The sequence below is a fragment of the Xenopus tropicalis genome, chromosome 6 (assembly GCF_000004195.4).
Source record: "Xenopus tropicalis strain Nigerian chromosome 6, UCB_Xtro_10.0, whole genome shotgun sequence".
NCBI classification, from domain to species: Eukaryota; Metazoa; Chordata; class Amphibia; order Anura; family Pipidae; genus Xenopus; species Xenopus tropicalis.
Window position 1 is genome coordinate 137,077,817 of NC_030682.2, and position 9,686 is coordinate 137,087,502.

The window sequence follows — 9,686 nt, forward strand, 5'->3', positions numbered from 1 at the left end:
CCTTTTTGCCCTACTGTCCTAGGGGAAATGGACCCTAATAATACCTATGGACCTAATGACTCCTTTTCGCCCTACTGCCCAAGGGAAAATGGCCCCTAATAATATCTATGGACCTACTGACTCCTTTTTGCCCTACTGTCCGAGGGGAAATGACCTCTAATAATACCTATGGACCTACTGACTCCTTTTTGCCCTACTGTCCTAGGGGAAATGACCCCTAATAATACCTATGGACCTACTGACTCCTTTTTGAACTACTGCCCAAGGGGAAATGACCCCTACTAATGCCTATGGACCTACTGACTCCTTTTTGCCCTACTGCCCAAGGGGAAATGGCCCCTAATAATACCTATGGACCTACTGACTCCTTTTTGCCCTACGGTCCTAGGAGAAATGACCCCTAATAATGCCTATGGACCTTCTGAGTCCTTTTTGCCCTACTGTCCTAGGGGAAATTACCCCTAATAATACCTATGGACCTACTGACTCCTTTTTGCCCTACTGCCCAAGGGGAAATGGCCCCGAATAATACCTATGGACCTACTGACACCTTTTTGCCCTACTGTCCTAGGGGAAATGGACCCTAATAATACCTATGGACCTACTGACTCCTTTTTGCCCTACTGTCTTAAGGCAAATGATCCATAATAAGGCCTTTGGACCTACTGACTCCTTTTTGCCCTACTGTCCAAGGGAAAATGACCCCTAATAATACATTTGGACCTACTGACTCCTTTTTGCCCTACTGTCCTAGGGGAAATGACCCCTAATAATACCTGTGGACCTTCAATTTAAAAATGATACCTCTGTAAAGTCAGACAAATGTTCTACCATTTTTGTTTATTTTTTATCCAATAAGGTCACTATTGATTGGCAGTCTATGCATGTTATATTCTACCTAGGTAGAATTTTCAGTAAAAAAATTCAGGTATGTACATGTATGTGGTTCAGGGCAGAATAACCATTATGTTTAGAAGGTTTAAGAAGGAGTGTGTTTTCGCATAGAAAAAACTATACACACGCATAACTATATATGTATGTGCTATTTATAAAGTGTATTCTGCATCTTATTTCCAATAAATGCACCATTAAGACAGGGCCAGAAAGCCATAGGATTGACGTCACATGTAACCCAGTAATACTTTTCATACACTGATGTTAATAGCAAATATGAAGGCTCGTGTTCCATGCGTTATGTAATCACTTTCTGCATAGGCCCCCACCGTAAGATGAAAGAATGTGTAAATATATCAAGTGCAGAATATACATGGCACGTGCTTCCAGTGATTTATGATTGGCTGATGGCATGTTGCTTTCTTATCACACATTGACATGAGCACAAGACAGTTTTTCATACAAAATGAAATGTAGCGACATTACTCTCTGGAACCATTTTCTTCTACATTATTTAATGCATAAATGTAATCGAATTACAGCATACAACTGCTGACAAAGCAAGTTTAAATCTAAAGTGACTTTGAGATTGTTGTGCAACATTGCCGTCGGTATTTTGCTTGCCACGTTGGCCTAGGCCTCTGTACTGCTGATAAGAGACACATATGAAAGAGGCCTAATATAGGGCAGCCTACATATCAAAGGCGTCTCTTATTAAGACAATACTAGGTAACCCTACCCAGAACAAATGGCCATTGTAATATCAGTAGGGACATAACAAGAGAACTATGGGCATAAGTGCAAAATATCAACCTCTCCCCTAATTTCCACACCCCACAATTATTGCCACGATCATAATTGCAGTCCTTCTTTCCACCCATATCCTTCTCCTGATATTTATAATTCATAAGGCCATTTAGTTACCCATGCATGTGTAGCCCAATTTTGAAAGGTGCTGCTACTTGTGCCTCCAATGGCTTACTTTTGGCGCTACAGGAGCCCTGAGTTCACGCTTACTATGGTGGAACAGGTACAATATTGCTGGCGTGCCTCCACCCAGGGTAGGGACAGGTTGAACTCTAACACCTCTCCCTGGGAAACTCTGTAATGTCCTCCTTGGACAGGGACTCCCTGCAACTCCCAGTACCTTGCCCCTCCCTTGGGGTAGCTGCTTACCAGGCTGTTGAGGATCCTCTGTATATGAACAGCCAAGACACCGGTTATGATGCTGAACCAGATGATGCTTTCTTAAGTGCAGGCAGGACTTCCAGGGTACATGAAGAGTTACGGTGACACTTCTCCTTTAACTGCTCTCTTAGAGAACCTCTCTCAAAGGGCTACCCACGGTACTCCTGCCAGGCGATCCTATCTAGGAGCTCCCCCTGGTACTCTCAACAGGAGACCCTCTATTAGGGCTCTCCCCAGTACTCACGCCAGCCTGACCCTCCACAAGGACTCACCCCGGTACTCACACCTAAGTACCCTTGATTAGGAATCTCCCGGTATGGTCACCTAACTAGCCACTACATGCCCTGAACTCCAGCCATGAGTGCTGGGGGGTCTTAACCCCTCTTGCTCCTGGTGGGTGATCTCTGCCCATCTAAATACCCTGCCTGTCACTCCTAGAGCAACCTATTACCATACTCTCCTAACTAGAACACTAGCCTGTTGTACACCTCTTACAGAGGGAGGTCCCAGGCTGGAAAAACCTGCTAAACATGGGAGTCATTCCTTTTTATGCTTTAAGCACAGCGCCATCTAGTGGTTGCTATTAACTTGCAGGGAAACTCCCTTTTAGCACATAAACATCTAGGACCACCTTTAGGTGTCCAAATCCCATGAGGCCACCCTCTAGTGCCTGTCTAAACAGGAACCCACCTAAGGGGCCCAAATCTGGGGATCCCTACACATGCAAACACCTTTTTTTGGGGTGGAATATCCTTTTTTTTTTTTTTCGGTTTAGAAATTACTAAAATCACATTACTGCCTCTATGGAAATTTCAGAAAAATACATTGAAAAAAGAATAGATGGAGAAATAATCATGTATTTTTAAAAACAAACATTAAAAAAATGAAAATGAAATAATTATTAATAATATATTATTAATATAAGTGAAGGAAATGTGTGTAAGTTCATTAACAGACAAGGAGATCCTCGAGAGTCCTCACGAGAACACTTCAGCCAACTTTGGAAAGCCAAAGGGATACATATGTTTTCCCACTGGAATTGACATTATCCCTGGTGGAAAGCCTTTTAGCGGAGACTAGTCTGGTATATGAGGTTGGAAGCAGAATTTGGATTGAAGAGGGAAAAGCCAATTAAAAAAAAAACCCAGCAGTCAATGAGTGACATGATGAGTAAATTAGAATTTTCATGGCTTCTTATGTTGTATTTTAAAATAATCTGTAGTGACATGATTTAGTTACAAAATGTTTCTGAGGAGTAAAGACCTGGGGCCTGATTCACTAAAGGGCGATAAAACGTGCGCTATTCTTATTGTGCGCTAAAATTTTTACCGCCGCTTAATTTTGGCGATTTTTCGCACAATTCACTATAAGCATACTCGCGCTTTTTTACGCGCGATATTGCAAGCGTTATTTAACTCGCGAAAGACTATTTCAATGCGGTATTTGCCTGTACATGCGCTAAATTACGCGAATAATCGCCGAATATGAATGGTAGCATAGAAATAGTGTATATAAATTGTCGAAGCATATAAATGGTGTATATAAATATTAGCCACATATAAATAGTAGATGCTTATAAATAGTAGCCACTAGTGATGAGCAAATGTGTTCTGGTTTCTTTAGTGAAAAATTAGCAAATCTTTGAAAGATCCCCGAAACGGCAAAAATGTTGTGCGGGCAAAAAAATTGTTGCCCGTGACTATTATTTTTTGACACTTGTATCAATTTGTGGATGTGCGGTGAATTTTTGCGTGGCAAATTTTTTTATGCGTTTTGCCATTGGCGGATTGTTTTGCGAAACGCATGAAAAAATCCGCCGCGAAAAAATTCACCGCACGTCCAAAAATTCGCTGCGAATCCATGCCTGGCGAAACATTTCATCACTTGTAGCCAAATAGAAATAGTTGCGCAAATGAACGCACGCCATGTTAGCCATACACGCCAATACTTGCGGAAAATTACTGTATTAAAAATGAACATTTCGCTGCAAACTGGCAGCTGCGTCACTCTGGGGGAAACACAGACTTGAATAAATAACACTGTAAGTCCATATTTTATTGCAAAAAATCATTTACTGTACTTTTGTATAATTTTTCGCCTGCCTGTAGTAGGTGTTAATTTTCGTATAGTCGAATGCGATATTTAGCGCGCAAAAGTTATAGTGAATCATGCGATCGTATTCTTTTCAGCGCGGAAATTAACGCAAAACGGTAAAACTAGTGCGAGAAATACCCCATGCGAAAATGGCGATTTTTCGCACGCAATAATACTATGGTGAATCGCGCGCAAGTTATTTTGCGTTTTTTACCGCGAAAAAGCGTGCAATAATTTTTATCGCCCTTTAGTGAATCAGGCCCCTGGTCCTAGAAAGAGGAGTGATAGTGAACTTTTTAACTTGGATGTTATAGATGTTTGTGACATCCAAGTTAAGAAAGAGTATACTTTCTGGGTTGGACAAATGTAACTTAAAGTAGCATCCAAACCCAGCAAACAATCACCCACAAAAGTACCATGCTACCTATTCACACGTGTACTCTACGTTACAAACCAGAATCCAACTAATGTTTGTAACTAACACAAAAAAGTTTTAAAAACTATGATAAAATGTTGGAAATAAAGGTTTTATACCCAACTTTTTTACTCATGAGCCATACTCAGATGTAAAAAGTGTTGGTGAGCTACACAAGCATGAAAAAAGTTCCTAGAGCATTCTAAATAAAGACCGCGATTGGCTCTTTGGTAGCCCCGTATGGGCTGTTAGCCTGCAGGAGGCTCTGTTTGGAGTAAAACTGTCTTCCAAAACTCCAAGCCAGAGATTCAAAAATGGGCACCTACTTTGAGGACACTGGGAGCAACATCAAAGGGTGGTGAGGTGCCATCTCTTATTTCAAGCTGTCTAACTGGTCCCATCAACATGACTGTATTGCTTTTTATGAGATTTAAAGAGGTCAACTTATGTTAATATCTTGACTATAGGAGACACTCAGAAAAACTTCATGGGCCAGGAATGATTTTTTCATCTTAAACCAGCATACTTTGCCTGATTCTTGAGACACAACTTTCCCTTTCCCTTGGGGTGATAAGAACAGAAGTAAAGAATTATATGTGAATGAACACGGCTCAGTGAGATGTAGGCAATATGAATATAACTCTATGACAAGTGTGTTGAGGTAATTGTGTTCTACCTAAATGTTGCCAGAGGTTTGCTATACAACGAAAAATTCAAGGTCGGAATGTCTGTTCAAAGAAAGAGTTTGATTATATTTTTCAATAAGAACAATGTAGATCCACAGAGAAATCCACTTGATGTCTAGGAACTAGACGGGAAAATCATCCATTTTGTAAACTCGTTATATGAAGAGGCAAATGTAAGCTGTTTGAAGGTAATATAATGCACATGGAGTTGACCTTCCTTAACCACTGACCAATAGCAAGTTATACCTCAGTCTTTAATTTGGCAGGCCCAAGCCCACACATTATTACATGTCCGGCAAAAGGGGATAGTGTGAAGGCCCAGCTTCCGTTGTTGGTTTCCTGCAGAAGTGCCATTAATTTGCAGGGACTTGCAATGCGCCTAACTGAGAAATTGGTGAAGGAAAGGAGGTCAGGGTGAGCCTGCAACCTCCAACTATTTTGAGAAGCAGAATGTGAAAAGGCCATTTTTATATCGTCTGTGTCTCAGGGAATTGTTGACGGCAAATTTCCCACAATGCAATATCAACAATGATGAAAAGTGTATTCACATAACACACATTTAATTATGGAGTTTTGTGCATTCCCATTTAGCCAGGGAGTTAGTGCAATAACGGCCTTCTGCAATACTTTTTAAATAAACCCAGTCAGCCAATTTGTTAATTATCCTTATGCTTAATTTATAGAGTCCGGACATAATATTATTTTTATTATTTATATAGCGCCAACGATTTACACAGCGCTTTAGAGAATAGAGGGGTACGAAAGACAGAACAGTTAACATGTACATATAAACAATTCACAAAAATAGTTTGCAGTTACATTTGGATGAGGATCGGAGACACTAGGGGGAGGGCCCTGCTCGCAAGAGCTTACATTCTAAAAGGGAGGGCTGAGACATAGTCAGGGTAACTAGCATGGCGTTGGAGTTGTGTAGGTGTGTAAAGTGGCAGTAACTAACCAGTTGTTAGTGAATATTTAGGGTAGATTAGGGGTGCTCAGTGGGTAATCTCTGAGGGTTTAGGTTATAGGTTTGAGTGAAAAGGTGAGTTTTAAGAGAGCGTTTAAAGGCTTGTAGCGTCTGGCAGTGCCTAATGGGACAGGGAAGGGCGTTCCAGAGGATGGGTGCAGTGCATGAGAAGTCCTGGATGTGAGAGTGAGAGGAGGGGATGAGTGAGGAGGAGAGCAGGAGGTCATGTGTGGACCGAAGGTTATGTCTGGGGGTGTACTTAGGGTAGGGGATTAGGGTGGTTAAATATATTGTTTGTCATTCACGAGTCCCTGTTAATTGGACCTTACTAAGTTCAACACCCAATTCACACAACAGGGTCAGCTTTAGTACAAGGATACAATCTACTAGAGGGTTTGGGGGCTGTAGGATAAATCTGGAGTACCTGGAGGAAACCCAATCAACCGCAAGCTTCATGCAAATACTAAAGGAGATAACTGGGCCCATCACAAATTGCTGATGCCAACCTGATGGCAAGGTGCAAACGCATCTTCATTGGAGTCATCTGAGCCAGACCTGGGCACAACAAAAGCTATCGTTTGCATGCAGTGCACAAAAGGAACCCTATACTTTATACTTTTTCGATGGCAGATATAAAGTACAGGGTTCCCTCTCGCCCAAGAGCGCTGTGATTGGCACTATGTGCTGGTCATGGCAAGTAATAAATGAAAGGGAAGTACTGCCACTAAAATTTTTTGCACGTAGCAGCTTCTAATAACTGATGAGACTCATGGCAGCATATTTTGCAAGCTCCACTGGGGCAAGGACCTAATATGCCTAATATGTCAATGGGAGAGAGGAACAGAACAAACTTTGCATTAAAGAAGCTGGTAAAATCCATAATTTACACGGCAGCCCCTGAAAAGGTGACAGCAGCCCAAAGAGAGTACTTTCTAATTTGTCTTTTAATAAGGTTTCGGTGTGCAGAAAAACGAACAAAAAGAGCCGCGCATTAATAACCGGGCGAGAATGTACCGCTAATATTTATTCCTGTTGTTCCTCTGTGTTTATCCTTGGCTTGTTCTGTGCATATATATTGTGATGTTGATTCATAAGACCCCTTCAATGTCATTTATGTATAAATTAAGCAGCAGTAATCCTAATACGGATCCCAGTGGGGCGCCATGTGCAACGCTACAGTTTGATAAATGTGTTCCATTTATAATTTACTTTTTTCCCCCCTACAACAACAAAAAAAAACACTATTTGTCTGTTGGTGTTGTTTACACTGGAAGAGTAATCACTAAAGTAGCTCATTAAAACGACTCTCCCATTTGTAGAAACATTATACCCGGCCATCCATCAGGACTGGGGGTGCCGTTGCTTGGATTTGGAGGTGATCCTGGTCATGCCGGGTATGGATTCATCATTATCCATGGGTGGCTTCATGCTAATATCCGTTAGTCTATAGAAGGAAATTATAGACGGAAATGAGTTTTTATATTTTCCATGGCAATTTACAATCCCAAAGAAGCCCCAGTGTGCGCGAATCCTTACATCTGCTACCTGCTAAGCATTAAAGGCCCTTTGCTTCTTCCTCTCATTTGTATTCCAAAGCCGCCTTTGAATTCCTTATGTACTACTTGCATTTTCTGCTTGTCTGCCTATATTGCTCGGAGGCCATATGTGTTCAGCTCCATTTTTCTCCTTTCCCTAACAGCGGCTACAACTGGTTTTTAAAAATCAGGAAGCCATTCACTTTTTTAAATTATGTTTTTTTCCTCTCTCTCTCAGTTCCCAAAGCTCGTAAAACTCTAGCATTTTTTTTTATATCTCAGCACCTGGGAATGTGGCTTATAAAATCAATCTCTCTGTCTGCAGCGTCGGTCTCCCTGCCCTCCGATGCCGGAGTTTTACTTTCCCTATCTGAGACGAATGATGCCACGTGAACATTATAGCGATAAAAAGGCGGATATGTGATGCAAACCTTGTACCCAGCAGATGCTCCGTGGATTAAGCTTCTGTTGCAAGTGCCATTTAAATCCAAAAAGGGACAGGAAAATAAACTGGCGGAATGTGCAATCTGCTCCTTAGTGCGGCTAAATATGTGCGCGACTGGTGCCGAGTGTTTCATTGTGTGCAGTCGCCGAGGGAAAATGTTTATGTTTTTTGAATGATTGACTATTGTTCATCTCCAAAGTTCACCTTAGTTTTGAACAGATAAGATTCCCTAAAAAGAAAAGATGGAGCACAACGCATTGATGTATTTAATATGGTCTTTAAACAACACCATGTTTTTTGTACCAAACACAGACCACAACAGTGTTAAGGTGCCCATACACCTTAAGATCCGCTCGCTTGGCGGAATGTGCCAAGCGATCAAATTATTACAGCGGGTATAGGCAAGGTCGGTCTGGGGACCACATCAACGAGCCGATGCGGTCCCCGATCCGACTAGATTTTTTAACCTGCCTGATTTCAGGCCAGATATCGGTCAGGCAGGCCTGTTGGTAGTGCTCATACACGGGCCGATTAGCTGCCGAATCGGTCTATGGCACCGGTATCAGCAGCTAGAATCGGCCCGTGTATGGGGACCTTTAGTCTGGCAGTAGTTGACATTTTTACTTAAAGAATAAGTAAACTTTTTTTTTTTTCTATCAGTAACATTACTGATGCAGATTGAAGCCCCGCCCCCACTTCCTGTTCAGTTTCCTCATCACTTCGAAGTTGAGAGCCTTCTGCGCATGCCTGAACTGAACGAGAGGGCCTCCACCCCAATTTCTTAGGAACCAGCTATATATCTCAGGTGCCATTCTCATGCCGTGTCAATATTGTCAGCAAAATGTATTATAATAAGCATAATCACTGTACTAATGCTGAAGTTGGTAATTCATGTCAATATTTAGTCCATTGAGTTGTAACTGTTCACTTGAACAAAATCCATAAGGTCTATTGTCTCAGCCATTGGGCCCTCTCCCCTCCTTTAAAAATCAACTGATATTTGTTCTTTAAAATCCCTCCCAGTTCAGATCCCAGTAATACGCTCAGCTATAAAGTTGTGCATTATAGTTGTGAAGAGGAAACCAGAGCATCCCCAGATCAATAAAAACGTGTGGCCCTCCAGCTGCCCCCAACACAACTCGATAGCTAGATAGTTAAAGTTGCGGCTCAGTAACAGTTCCTACTGGCTGGATATTCCTGATATAAGTACAGAAAATATTTAACAATTATTAGTATTTACATTTGCCAGACATTTCTGGCCAAGAGGCAGAATTAAATTAAAGCTTTTGGAGTACCACAAGGAACACTTTGGCCTGGAACCTATTTCCATTCTCTCTTTTAATATCTCTGTTGTGTCTAGAGCTTCTCCTTAAGCATTTATCCTTTCTCTTTTCCAGTCATGATGACAGTTTGGCTGAGGGCTATGGCTGTGCTGAACTGTAATGATGCTCCAAACAGTGAC